The sequence below is a fragment of the Malaclemys terrapin genome, chromosome 9, assembly GCF_027887155.1.
Source record: "Malaclemys terrapin pileata isolate rMalTer1 chromosome 9, rMalTer1.hap1, whole genome shotgun sequence".
Taxonomy (NCBI): domain Eukaryota; kingdom Metazoa; phylum Chordata; order Testudines; family Emydidae; genus Malaclemys; species Malaclemys terrapin.
In genome coordinates, this window is record NC_071513.1 from 75,205,422 (window position 1) to 75,219,352 (window position 13,931).

Consider the following 13,931-nt stretch of genomic DNA (forward strand, 5'->3'; position numbering starts at 1 on the left):
CTGGTACTGGTGAATGATTAAAAATCTGTTTCAACGCCTTTCGACTCCTATACCTTTCTGCGAGTGCATTATCTTTATTACATATCCTGAGAGAATTCATAAGTATTTCTTCATACTCTTTGAAGCAAAATGCCAGTAGATTATTTTGTTTCTTTCCAATACCTTCTGCAGTTTCTCTCTACATGCCCAGAAAGGATGTTTGTTGCTGCATGGGGGGAATGTAGTATCAGCTTGCTTCCAAGGTGGTTGAGGAGAGGCTGTAGCCCTGCTCCATCTGAGCACAAGGACTGCAAAATTTTTGTGTGAGGGAGGCTGCTTGTGGATTTCCCTGCACCCCCCCCCCCCAGTTCCTTTCTACTTCCCTAACTATCATGGGGAGCTAACCACGTGGCCCTCATTGAGACTATCATCCCACCAACATTTGTCAAGACTGGAAAGATGATCAATACAAACTTAGTATTTAAACAGTTCTTGACATTTTATCTGGAATGATCTAAAGCCCATAAATTCACCCCAACTTCTTGTTTCCTTTTTTATACCAACTCACAGGCTGTATTAGGGTGACCAGATGTCCCGATTTTTATAGGGACAGTCCCGATTTTGGGGTCTTTTTCTTATATAGGCTTCTATTACCCCTCCACCTCGTCCCGTTTTTTCACATTTGCTGTCTGGTCACCCTAGGTTGTATCATAATGAAAAGGATTGTCTAGACAACTCTTTTTAATTGTATTTTACTGCTGTGACTTGGCAGATCTGCAGTTCATGTGAATCATGACAACATGGCTCAATCTGAGGCATAATAGTTTTCTATTCCTTTTTACAGGACTGCTTTTAAAACTTTTCCATTTCTTTTAAAGCGGGTACTATAAATACTTGCACCTTGTTTAATAAATGGATCCTTGATATCTTGCATGTTAGTTTTTTTTTTTTTTTTTTTTTAATGGGTATCCTTTGATTAATTTTTTAGCAGCTTCCACACAGATTATCTGGATTTCAATTTCCTGTCTTTTCTGATGTCTTGTTTTTTAAAGTGTAGTGCCACAACAGAGCCTTCAGTATTGTCTCTGTACAGTATAAGGAAGTCTAAATTATATTATGGTCACTTGTTCTGTGGCTCAACCACAGCTCTCCTCTCATCAAAAGCTATCAAAAGTTCATATATGATACCAAGATATGATCTCCAATGTGATGTTCAAGTATGGATTGGGTTACCTAGGAAGGTAGTGGAATCTCCATCCTTAGAGGTTTTTAAGGCCCAGCTTGATAAAGCCCTGGCTGGGATAATTTAGTTGGTATTGGTCCTGCTTTGAGCAGGGGATTGGACTAGATGACCTACTGAGGTCTCTTCCAATCCTAATATTCTATGATTCTAAGTAGCTGATGTGCTGTTATTACTGTTCTAGTAGATCTCTAAGGTGCCACAAGTACTCCTGTTCTTCTTTTTGCGGATACAGACTAACACGGCTGTTACTCTGAAATTAGTTACCTCTGTTTCTCTGTGAAATGGACCTCATATCACTGTTACGAGGTGACAACTGGTACTGCTACTCCACTATTCTATGAATAAAACTCTGCTTGTGGGAGCTGCTGGTGCTAGCTGGATTATTAAGTGAGCTAGCAAGACTCATTTCACAGGTAAGGATTAAATTTCATTGTGTCTTTGGCTCTACCAGCTCATTGGCCTTGCAGTGAGGTACCAGAAAACCAGTAGGCAATTCTGTTTTGGCACTACTCACTTGCCTCTAGCTTCCCAGTCTCCATTTTGTTCTTCATCAAAACAATCAAAATCTGCACAGCTCCATCTGAAGAGTCCTGGCTCACCAGTGTTCCAAAGCTGTGGGTGAGTTTCTTCATGAGAGAGAGAAGGATTGGCAATGACAAGGATTACCAGTGAGAGTAAACTAAATGTCGTAAACAAATTATTACACGCCTGTGAAGAGTTAGTCTTAGAGCTTGTGTATAGAGGAAAGGTTTATGTGGTATAATTTAAACCAATATTCCCCTCTGTGGACATTCTTATTCTGGTATAAGAGTAGCTTTTTTTTTTTTTTCAGTTTAGTTTAAACCCCTTCCAAAGTGACATATAAGCTAAACTGAAAAAGGCACTCAGATAGATCAGTATAAGTATCCATGCAGGGAGTTGTACTGGTATAACTGTTGGTTTAAATTCACATCTTAGCCTTGTAGAGGTGTAACTTTTCTGGGTATTCGGGTGCTGAGTTATTTCTTCATGATTCAGTAGGACAGTTAGATGGCTAAGCAGTCAGCTTAAAATAGCAAATTCAGACTGAGTGCTAGAGCTCAGTCTCCCTCAGTTACAATTTCTCAAACAGGTAATCTTTGCACTCCTTCCTATTAGACTTCACTTAGGTCTGAATGAGACAAAATTAGATGGGCCTTTATCTGCCTTTAGAATTCCTTAGCTTCATGCTAAGATTTGTAAAACTAATCAATGTTCATAGCTGATACTCTACATAACAGGTGCTGTGCTATGACTTCTTCAAAATGTGAATCTACATATCTCTGCGAAGAGCCATCCACCTAGAGTACTTCATACTGAAAACTGAGTGCCATTTAAAATTTGATATTGAACTTTGCTAGCAACATGATTCACTGCTTTTCTGGACAAGAAGTATTGAAAGCCTGACCTACACTGGATGATACATTATTGAACCATTGCAATTCAGTGTTCAGTCAAGTCATGCTGCATCTAGCCAATTCTGTGAAATGTGTGCCGGAGTGGGGTGAATCCCTCATTTGGCTGCAACTTAGGAGTGTGGTATGGCCACCTAAGAGAGAATGTGAATGTTTTACTTGCCCAGTTCAAATGCTATATAAATTTAAGTAGCAACCAAAACCTTTGCGACCATTGACCTTCATAATCATTCAACTTTGAGCCAGAAAGCTCTGACTTTAAAAGTCTAAGTCTAATTCTAGATTTGGTGTCTTTATTCAATAACTTATGGCTTTCTGAGAAAAGATGCAGCAGATAATATATTTCAAAATGAAATACCACTTATCACACCACAGGAAAGGCAGAGAGAGCCCACTGTTGCAAGTTACTATCAGAAAGCTGTTTCTCAAGAAAGGACAATAAATGACCTTTCTATTCATAACTTGGTTTTTTTAGTATATTTAGCTTTCATTATAATCTGTGTATTATTGTTTACAACTTCATTTTTCTTAAAGATCCATGCACTTATCAACATTCCATTTTACAGGTACTTTTACTTCTAATCATATTAATATTTTAAAATATGTCATAGTAACCAAAATTACCCTTTCATAGAGAGAACCTGTTTGTTTTGAATATGTATTCATCCTGAATAACTAGAAATACTGCTTATGCAGATCAGCTAGGAGTTGCTTCACCTTTATTGGTCCCATCTTTGGTTATGTTGTGGACCCCTGTCTGGTCTCTGGCTAGGTTGGTCCACAGCTATATCTGGCTTGTTCCCCTTTTGTCTGATCTTCTCATCTGGTTGGTCAGTCTTCAGGTGAATGTTAGAGACAAGGTGGGTGAGATACTATATTTTATTGTACCAAATTCTGTTGGTGAGAGAGACAAACGTTTGAGCTATACAGAGCTCTTCTTGGTCACTTATACCTTAATTGGCTTCTTTTCCTACTAGGCAATTGCAGTTCTTTTGCTGGCTGAGTCCCTCTGATGCTGTACTGTTAAGCAGTTTCCTAGATCCAAAAATGTTTTGTCATCTGTCTCCATTCATTGTCACAAACAGAATTGCAATGTGAGTGTGTGCACACAGCTCTAGTTGGGAAGTGCAAGAGCAGATCCCTGTTTCAGAATGATGTCTAGGTTTTAGGGAGATATGCAACTTTTCCTATATCAAAGGGTATGGCTTCTGGTTTTCTACTATATGATGCTGTTTGCAAATGTCAGCCCTGATTTATTTATTTTATTTTATTTTAAGACATGCTACAGTGTGTATCAAGTGCAGCTCTGTTGGTTTCAATGGAATAACAGTCTGTGAAACCAGTGTAAATGAAAGACAATCAAGCCCCAAAGTAAATGCATGCACATGCTCTGTCTTAGTTGGGTAAGGTGTGTTCAGAACCTCACAATAATCTCTGTGTCACTGCTCTGGCCAGAGATCAGGAGTGTATTTCAACAAGCCTGTCCTTTTTGTTAAAGGATTGCTCCTTTAATAAGGGCATCTATTAGTAATCAGCACAGAGAATAAAAGTTGAATGGTGGTGAACAGTAGATATACAAGTGGAATGAATATGGCAAATCAAAATTTGGCTTTTAGTTCACTGATGACTTTGCAAATAATATCTTCCCACCATTCACCCAGCTCTAATTAGTATTTCAGCAACATGCATTTTTAACATATTGATTTTTCTCCTTGTAATCTGATATTATATATTTTAAATGAACTGTATATTAAATTAACAGATGGATTCATCTGTTGTAGAGGAAAATCAGCTTTGACTAAGGACAGTGTGATATTTTTTTTCTCATCCTCTCCCACAAGGCAACTAGTCTGATGCAGTGTCTACACCAACATATGCCCTATGCCTCTTGTGGAGGTGGAGTTAGGTTGGTGTAGTAGGACACTTACATCAGTGGGAGCAAGGCTGTCATGTGTACACTGACATAATTAGGTCACGTACGCTGCCTTATATAAACCTAACTCTGTAGTGTAGACCAGCCTTAGTTACACTATGAGGGATGATCTTACACTTATTATTTGTCTCGTTGCCTGTATTTGTCCGGCCATTTGGCAACCCATTCCACAATGCTTACCCACCCACTCCTCTCTGTTCTCTGCAGACAGTGTTACATCTTTACTTTTGGAGCTGCTATTCCCAAATCTTTTCTCTAGGTATTTACTTTGAATAATCCACATTTTTGTCCCAGAAGCTACTACTATACAAGACTTCATTAAAAGACACTAACTTCCTCTATTCTATATATGAATAGCATAAAAATAATTTTTTTCCAATTATTTTTCACATTTTACACCATATTCTTCTTTCCTTGTAACCTTTCCTTATGCGCCTGTTGCTTTCCTTTAGCATGATGACCTAGAACATCATAGAACATAATATACCATGATTGAGTGCAGGGGATGGGGCTAGATGACCTATTGAGGTCCTTTCCAGTCCTACACTGAACTATAATTCTTTGATAGCAATAAAGAAGGGAAGTCTTTGTTTACTAGACTGATATTTTTGGGAGGTTAGTCTACATTTTATGGCATTTCTTTAGATAACAATTACTTTCCTCATTGTGACAAAGTATGCCAACTTTTGTACTCTTACTCACTAACCATGCTAATTAGTGTATGCAGCTGTTTACTTCTGTAGCATTAAGCATAAAAGGACACTATTTACTAAAACTACACTGTTTTTTCCTAGTGAAGAAAATCACTAGAAATCTCCCTCACCTTCTGCTGCCTTTGGGATGTGATCATACTAGGGAATCTTGAATGTGGAAGCAATTTTTACTCATTACTTATTAACAGTATTAGGATTTGTGCCAAGCTGCAAGAACACAGACTGATACCCAATTTTACAAGTACTATCCTCAGTGTCACTGACTCATGAATAGGTGCATCTGCTCCTATTGCCTAATAAACCATCTGAAAACTTGCTGGACTCTTGTAAATCTTCTATAGAAGTTACATTGCTAGTTGACACAGCTGGCCAGTTTACATAATGTATAATTTACATCACTGAATTATCTCATACTCAGTAACAGACAATGAATGTTGAATTTATGTCTACATTTTAGCAAAAATTAATAGTTATCAACTGATGTAATCTCTGTCCTTTTTACATAGCCCAGCACTTCTTAAAAGTATTTGCCATAGGTTGGAACTACAGAACAAACAAAGCAATACAAATACATTTTCTTCGTCGAGTGCTTGCTCATGTCCATTCCACACGTGTGTGTGCTTGTCACATGCACCATTGCCGGAAGTCTTTCCCTCAGCTGTATCCATGTGGGAGCGGCTCTGGCACCCTCTGGAGTGGCACCTGCACGGTGCGGTATAAGGGGTGCCACTGGCTCCCCTGCACCCTCAGTTCTTCCTTGCTGCCAGTGACAGTGCACGGAACGTTCGCTGCTCTTATTAGCTTTGCTTAAGCTTTGTTCGTATGAATTAGAGTTCTTGTAAAGTTAGTGTACATAGTTAGTAGTTGAGTTAGTTAGCCCTTAGCACTAGTTAGTTTTGTTAATCCCGTCAGGGATTTAGCCGGAGGATGGGGCATGCCCTGGTCCCCAGGCTTTAAGCCCTGCGATCCCTGCAAATAGCCCATGCCCGTGAGCGAGCTGCATAGTAACTGTCTCAGGTGCCTTGGGGAAGGGCACATAAGTGATAAGTGTTGAATCTGGAATTCCTTTAAACCTAGGACTAAGAAAGAGCATGAGATCGGACTCAAAGCACTCCTGATGGAGTCGGCGCTCACTCCGGCCCCAAAGTAAAGGTCCGACTCAGCACCCAGCACTGTGGCATTGGTGTGTAGTGCCCCACCAGTGCCAACAAGCTGGCACTGATCCCCATCCCCGGCCAAGAAGTCAAAGAAGGCCGATAGTGGACAGTCTCTTACTTCCCGCAAGGGGAAGGACTGGGTTGAGTGTGAGCTAACCCGAGCTTCTCTATTTCCGAGTCCTGGGATTGTAACTGGGACTCAAGGTCTCTGATTCAGGTAGCCTGTGTGGAACTGACCTTGTCTAGCTCCACACACACCAAATACATCCCATAAATCAGGGTTCTTCTCTTAAATTCTTTGAGGGCTTGGGTTTTTCTCCCATAAAACCCTCCCAACTTCGGGACAGCGCACTCAGTGCCTCCTGGCCCTGGAACAGATCTTCTGTCCAGGGGTTCTTCCCTTTACCAAAAGTAATGGACACTGGAGATAAATGACCCTTTATTATACAGGGCACTCCAGTCATCCTTCCTGTAGATGCGCGCATTCAATAGTAAGAGTAGGTCAAACTATCTGCCTCTTAGCTGGTGAAGCTGTCACTACTACTGCTGTGCAGCAGCAAGAATCCACAACTGCCTCCTTGCCTCGGCGTGTTGGAGATCAGGTCTCCTCGGCAGCAGGGGTTATGGCGGGAGCGTGAGGTGGGGGCCTTGGGCCTACAAGGCGGAGCTGTCTTCCGCTCGCCTTGTCACCTCCTCGATAACTGCCGGTGTGCAGGGCCAGGCCTAGCAGAGATGCTCTGCTATGGCGGCCTTGGCCTGCTGCCCGCCTCGCCAACCTTTTACAGTCAGTGGCTGTCTCCAGGAGTTGTCAGCTGCGGTAAGCCAACCCTCACCCATGTGCTGGGGCTCTTCAATCGTTGGCCATGCACAAAACCTTAGCCAAGGGATGAACCCTGCAACCAAACCTCTGGCTTCCCAGCCAGTGCTTCCCTACTGAGGAAGCAATGAGCGCGTTGGCTCTGTGGGGCACAAGCACCCTGTGGTACCTGGCAATAAGCTGCCTGCTTGCGGGACGCAGCAGCATGCCAGCCGCCGGCCTCTCACCCTACCCATCGATTCCCATCCCTAGTGCGCTCAGGCACGGGAACCCAACTGCATAACCGGTGGGTTGCAGTCAGTCAGTAAAAATAATAAGGCCGCAAAAAAACAAAATGGGAGTCCCTTCGTGGTTGCCAAACTGTAGACTGGTTTTAGTATGGCTGGAGACCAGTCGAGAGATTTGTCTCTCTACCCGCATCTATCATTGGGGTTTAAGATTGCCTAAAATAAAATAAAATTAAAAAAAAAAGACAAGGGAGTGTAGGTGCAAAACGCAGGTATATTTATTGCACCAACAACAGTTAAACAAGGTAAGTAAACAGGGTATGCTATAAAGGACTCCCCACACAGGTAAGCAAAGTAAACAGGTAAAGGTGACACTGTAACTATACTGATTGTGACCAAAAATGCTTACTCCTTCCCCAAGACGGGTCCCAGATAAGGGGTCTGGAGGACTTAAAAAGTCTCTAGCATTTCTTGCAGCTTGCATCTGGAGCTTCAAGGTCTCACGACGCAGATTGGGTCCGGAACCTACCAGGTGACTCATCAGGGTGAGGAGTGGACATCAAGCACAAGTAGGTGGTAACTCTACTTAATGCTGGGGATTCTTCTTTCTCCTTCCCTGCATTGTTGTAGGTGCAAGTAAGATCCAGGTGAAAGGGTGTCAGCTAGCAGCTCACCCTTGCATTCAAGTGTTAACCCAGCCATCCCACAACCCTAAGACACGGTGCTCAGGCTTACACACCTGAGTAGAACATACTGCTGTGGTAGCAGCACCTCCAGAACTGTGCAACTCAGATGGGCAACCCCACCCTTCTGATGTGCTGCCCCTTATATGCCCTGCTGTACCTGGGTAGATTACATGTTGCATGGTTACTTGGAAACTATACCTGAAGAGGGGGAAGAAAGGCAGCTAAGATGGATTCCTAGTTGTTGTTGCCATAAATTCAAGATGGTGTGTAGTTATTAATGCCAAAACAGATGTTTTCCCCCTACAAGGGTGGTCTGCATCCCATCCTGGACCTGCAAGACCTCAACAGATACCTAAAGAAGCTAAAGTTTCACATGGTCTCCTTGGCTTCCATTATACCCTCCCTGGATCCAGGAGACTAGTATGCTGCCCTCAACCTGAAAGATGCATATTTTCATGTGGCAATCTTCCCTGGACACAGATGCTTTCTCCATTTTACGGTGGGTTTGGCCCATGACCAGTTTGCGGTCCTTCCGTTTGGCCTGGCTACAGCACCAAGGGTGTTTACCAAGTACATGGCGGTAGTTGCGGTCTACCTCAGATGTTGGGGTATACAGATTTATCCATACTTTGATGACTGGCTGGTCAAAGGCAGCTCCAAGGCTCAGGTCCAATGCAGTGTCACTGTACTACAAGCCACTTGCTGCTCCTTGGAACTACTGGTCAACCACAAAAAGTCCACATTAGTTCCAGTTGAAAGGACAGAATTCATCGGGACTGTGCTCGACTCGACCCGAGAGCGTTCCTGCCGTTAGACAGGTTTCAGGCCCTGACAGACCTTGGTCCTGCTTTGAGCAGGAGGTTGGACTAGATGACCCCCTGAGGTCCCTTCCAATCCTGATATTCTATGATTCTATGATTCTCATCATGGAAGTGTCCACATTTTTCCTGACAATGGCCAGGGTGTGCCTGCGCCTGCTAGGAGGAGGCAATGTTACACATAAATGTCAAGGAACTCAGACTGGTCCGGCTGGCCTGCGGGGTCTTCCTGCCGCACCCGTCAGGCAAGCAGTTCCCTTGGAGGCAGGTAGGAGTTCATGGCTGCACAGATTGTAATACAGCTCTGCCGAACCCAGCAGCGTCTCTGGCCTGAGAGTCCTGACAGATAATACAGCCTCGATGTTCTACATCAACAGGCAAGGAGGAGTGCGCTTGTCGGCTCTCTGCCAGGAGGCTCTCCATCTCTGGGATTTCTGATTCAACCACAGCATCCATCTGGAAGCTGGTCACCTCCCTGGCATCAGGAATGCCCTAGCAGATCACCTCAGCAGGGACTTCTCCTCTCACCACGAGTGGTCACTCTACCCGAAGGTGGCCTGCATGATCTTCCAGAGGTGGGGAACTCCCCAAGTAGATCTGTTTGCCACCAGGGGAAACAGAAAGTGCCATCGGTTTTGCTTCTGGCAGGGCCTGAGCAAGTGCTCCCTCTCCGATGCCTTCCTCCTGTTGTGGGCCCAGGATCTGATGTACACGTTCCCTCCATTCCCTCTAGTCAGCCGGATCCTAGTAAAGATCAAGAGGGACAAAGCACAAGTTATCGTGATCGCCCCTGAGTGGCCTTGCCAGCACTGGTTCGGCACGCTCATGAACATGGCTGTGGCCCCTCCCTGGCCCCCTTCCCAACCATCTGGACCTGTTGTCCACAGGATCATGGTTGGCTCCTACACCCCAACCTTGAGTCTCTACATCTTTTGGTGTGGATGCTCCAGGGTTGAACCTGGGGGAGTGTACTTGCACAGAGGAGGTTCAGCAGGTCCTCCTGGGAAGTAGGAAGCTATCCACGAGACTAACTTACCTGGCCAAGTGGATGAGGATTCCCCGTTGGGTGTCAGAATGCAGCATTTCTCCCTCAAGTTCTTCAGTGCAGTCCATCTTGGACTTCTTACTGCAGCTCAGGAAATAGGGTCTGGCGCATTCTTCCATCAGAGTGCACCTTGCGGCCATCTCTGCATTCCAACAGCTGATCATAGGTCAGATGATCTTTTCTAGTGACATGACTGTCAGGTTCCTGAGGGGCCTCAAGAGGCTTCACCCGCAGGTACGGGACCCTGTCCCGCAGTGGGACCTTAACCTGGTCCTCTCCAGGGTCACAGGCCTGCCTTTTGAGCTGCTGGGCTCCTACTCCCTTTCCTGCTTGTCCCGGAAGGTCACTTTCCTGGTGGCAGTGATGTCGGCAAGATGAGTCTCAGAGATTAAGGCCTTGACCTTGGAACCACCTTACACAGTTTTTTAAGGACAAGGTCCAGCTGTGGCCTCACCTGGCCTTTCTGCTGAAGGTGGTATCTTCCGTTCACATGAGCCAGGACATGAGGAGAGGCGTCTGCTCACACTGGACGTCCAGAAGGCCTTGACGTTTTACTTGGAGCATACGTCTGTTCTGTAACTGGTGTTCTTTGAGATGTGTTGCTCACGTCCATTCCACATTAGGTTTGTGCTCGCCACATGCAGCAGTACCGGAAGTTTTTTCCCTCAGCAGTATACGTAGGGGAGCACCTCTGGCACTCTCTGGAGTGGTGCCCACATGGTACGGGACAAGGGGTGTCACCGGCTCCCCGCACCCTCAGTTCCTTCTTGCCAGTAACTCCAGCAGTGGGGAAGGAGAGTGGGTCATGGAATGGACATGAGCAACACATCTCAAGCACCAGTTACGGAACTGGTAACTGTCTTTTCTTCTTTGAGTGCTTGCTCATATCCATTCCACATTAGGTGACTCCAAGCAGTTCCCTTGGAGGCAGGTAGGAGTTCATGGCTGCACAGATTGTAATACAGCTCTGTCGAACCCAGCATCGTCTCTGGCCTGCTGAATGATGGCATGATGAGACGTGAACGTGTGGCCCGAGGACCACGTTGGGGTACTACAGATGTCCTGGGTCGGGATGTGTGCCAGGAAGGCTGCCGAAAATGCCTGCGCTCTAGTCAAATGGGCCCTGATGATTGGCGGTGACAGGACCTTTGCTATCTCGTAACAGGTCTTTATGCAAGAGGTGATCCAGTTGGAAATCCTCTGCGAAGAAACCGGAAGGCCCTTCATCCTATCTGCTGTAGCAATGAAGAGCTGGGTCAATTTACAGAAAGGGTTGGTAACTGTCTAATTTTAATCGTCTTGTACAACTTTTTTTTTTAATTTATTTCATTGGGTGATGTGTATCAGGAAAACTGCATACACTCTGCAAAAAGAACAGGAGTACTTGTGACACCTTAGAGACTAACAAATTTATTAGAGCATAAGCTTTCATGGGCTACTGCCCACTTCTTCGGATGCATATAAGCATATATATATGCATCCGAAGAAGTGGGCAGTAGCCCATGAAAGCTTATGCTCTAATAAATTTGTTAGTCTCTAAGGTGTCACAAGTACTCCTGTTCCTTTTGCGGATACAGACTAACACGGCTGCTACTCTGAAACCTGCATAAACTCTGAAAAGTGTTCGAGATCATTAGGTTTGACCATCATTTATTCACCATTGTACTCACCTCAACAGATATGGTATGCAAAATATGTTTTCTAGCATAATTTAGGATCACAAAAATCTAGATCCCAAACCCCACAGCACACATAAGATTGACATTTTACTTAATGGAAACATTTGGAGTGTTTTGTCTTGTGAAAAGACTGGAAAGTGCATTTCCCTCTGTTACATGCTTATTCAACTCATCTTGAAAAGCAGGTCTGATGTCCATGTACCTAAACACTAATCTTGTGTTAATATACAGATGGCTGTTATTTTGAACTGTTTTTTGCTCTTACCTTAAACAATTCAGGGAAAGATCATGACTTTTGATGTGATAAATGAGAATACATAATATTGTGTTGAGTCCCATTTATACCTTAGTACTGTACTGGTAAGCAGCTGTCATTCATGATTATTGTTTGGAGTGTTGTAGATATGTTGGTCCCAGGATATGAGAGAGATAAGGTAGGTGCAATAATGTCTTTTATTGGACCAACTTCTGTTGGTGGAAGGTTATTCTTGATTTTTGTGGCAATTGTGTTTTGGAGCAGGAATGCTGCATCAGGGAAAATCCCCTTACATTGAATGATCTGTTTTCCTTTCAAAACCTGATAGGGAGGAGAATATATTCCTGGTAGGTAGTCTTCTGTACTCTACCTTATCTTGGGCTTGTCTGAAACGTTGTGGTTACATTTTATAATAAGTGACTAAGTACTGTAATTACAATGTAACAGTAAGGGGTAAATTCTGTAATTAACCTTCACATTATAGGAATTTGTAGTAGGTACATAAATTAAAGTATAATCTTGGAGTAATTACAGTGTAATGGAATTTAAAGGGATAATTAATTCATTTAACCTTCTGGTTACATGAAATAGTTATTAAATATAACTTCCATGTAATGACTTACAGTGTAACAACAGTTAATGTTTTTTGAAGTGTGCAACCCACATTTCCATACCATAACTGTTCCTGGGCACTTTGTAAACATGTCTGGATTGGTAACTTGTCTAATATTAAAATTATAACTTTATCCTCCAAAAGTGTCTGTATTACTGCCCTGTACTAATGAAATCTGAGACCTGTTCAAGTGTGTGCATGATCATGTTGCCTTCTATTGGCTAAATATTATGTACCCACGCTGCAGTACTGACATATACGAAGTGTGATCATGTAGGCTCCAGGTTACTGAGACGACAATATTATCACACCTATGTGGGGGTTTTATGGATTAATTGCTAGCAGTATCTGATGTGTAACAAATCTCTTTAATCTTGAAAGATTCTGAAGAGCTTTACAAATTTTAATAAACTGCTATGCAAATTGTAGCGATATTTCATCCTCTGAAATGCAGCTACCTTGGGGATGCAATTTGGCAATATTCTGCAGCCTCACACAACAGTTTGCAACAAGAAATTGCTAACCGCACAAATTAGGGCACCCCACCTTTTCCCAGTCCGAAGGGCTCCAGGCATAACCCGGTTAATTTAGGCACTCTCACCTTTTCCCAATTCGTAGGACTCTAGGCGAAAAGCTGCTACCCTTACCCAATCTGTAGGGTTCAGGGTGTAACTAACCTGGTCAATTTAAGTACCCACACCCTTTCCCAATATGTAGGGCTCTGGGTGTATACTACTTCTGCAGATGTGCAGGACCTTTTACCAGTGAAAGAGCCTTACACCGTAATATCTTGATTCTCTATTTATTAACACTCACCAAAAACAGACTGCACACATTACACATACAGTGCTCATCACTCCCAGTAAGACAGATGAACTTTTCTTGATGGCCAGTCAGGATCAGGTCCATCTGGGGGACTCCAGTTTCTGCACAGTGTCATTGGCAGAGTGCTGAGGTCTGGCAGCTCTGATCTTTGGGGTGGGGGGGTGTCCTGGAATTGGCTCCCAAAGAACTTTCTTTTGGACCCCAGTTTATATAGGGAAATTTGAATCCTTTTTAGCTGTACCTTAACCAATCATTATACTAAAATTTTACTAACCAATCCTAACATAGTGTAACAAAATTCTTTAACCAATCCTACCCCACCACCTTAATTAATTTATACCTAGCAAAATTAATTATGTAACAGACAGAAACAAGTAAACAACCAGACAGAGACCACACAGATAAACAATAGGGAAGTGGGGATCATAATGACAAAACTAAAGAAATGAGGATTTTACAACCACAATTATTGATAAGTTTCAGAGTGGTAGCCGTGTTAGTCTGTAT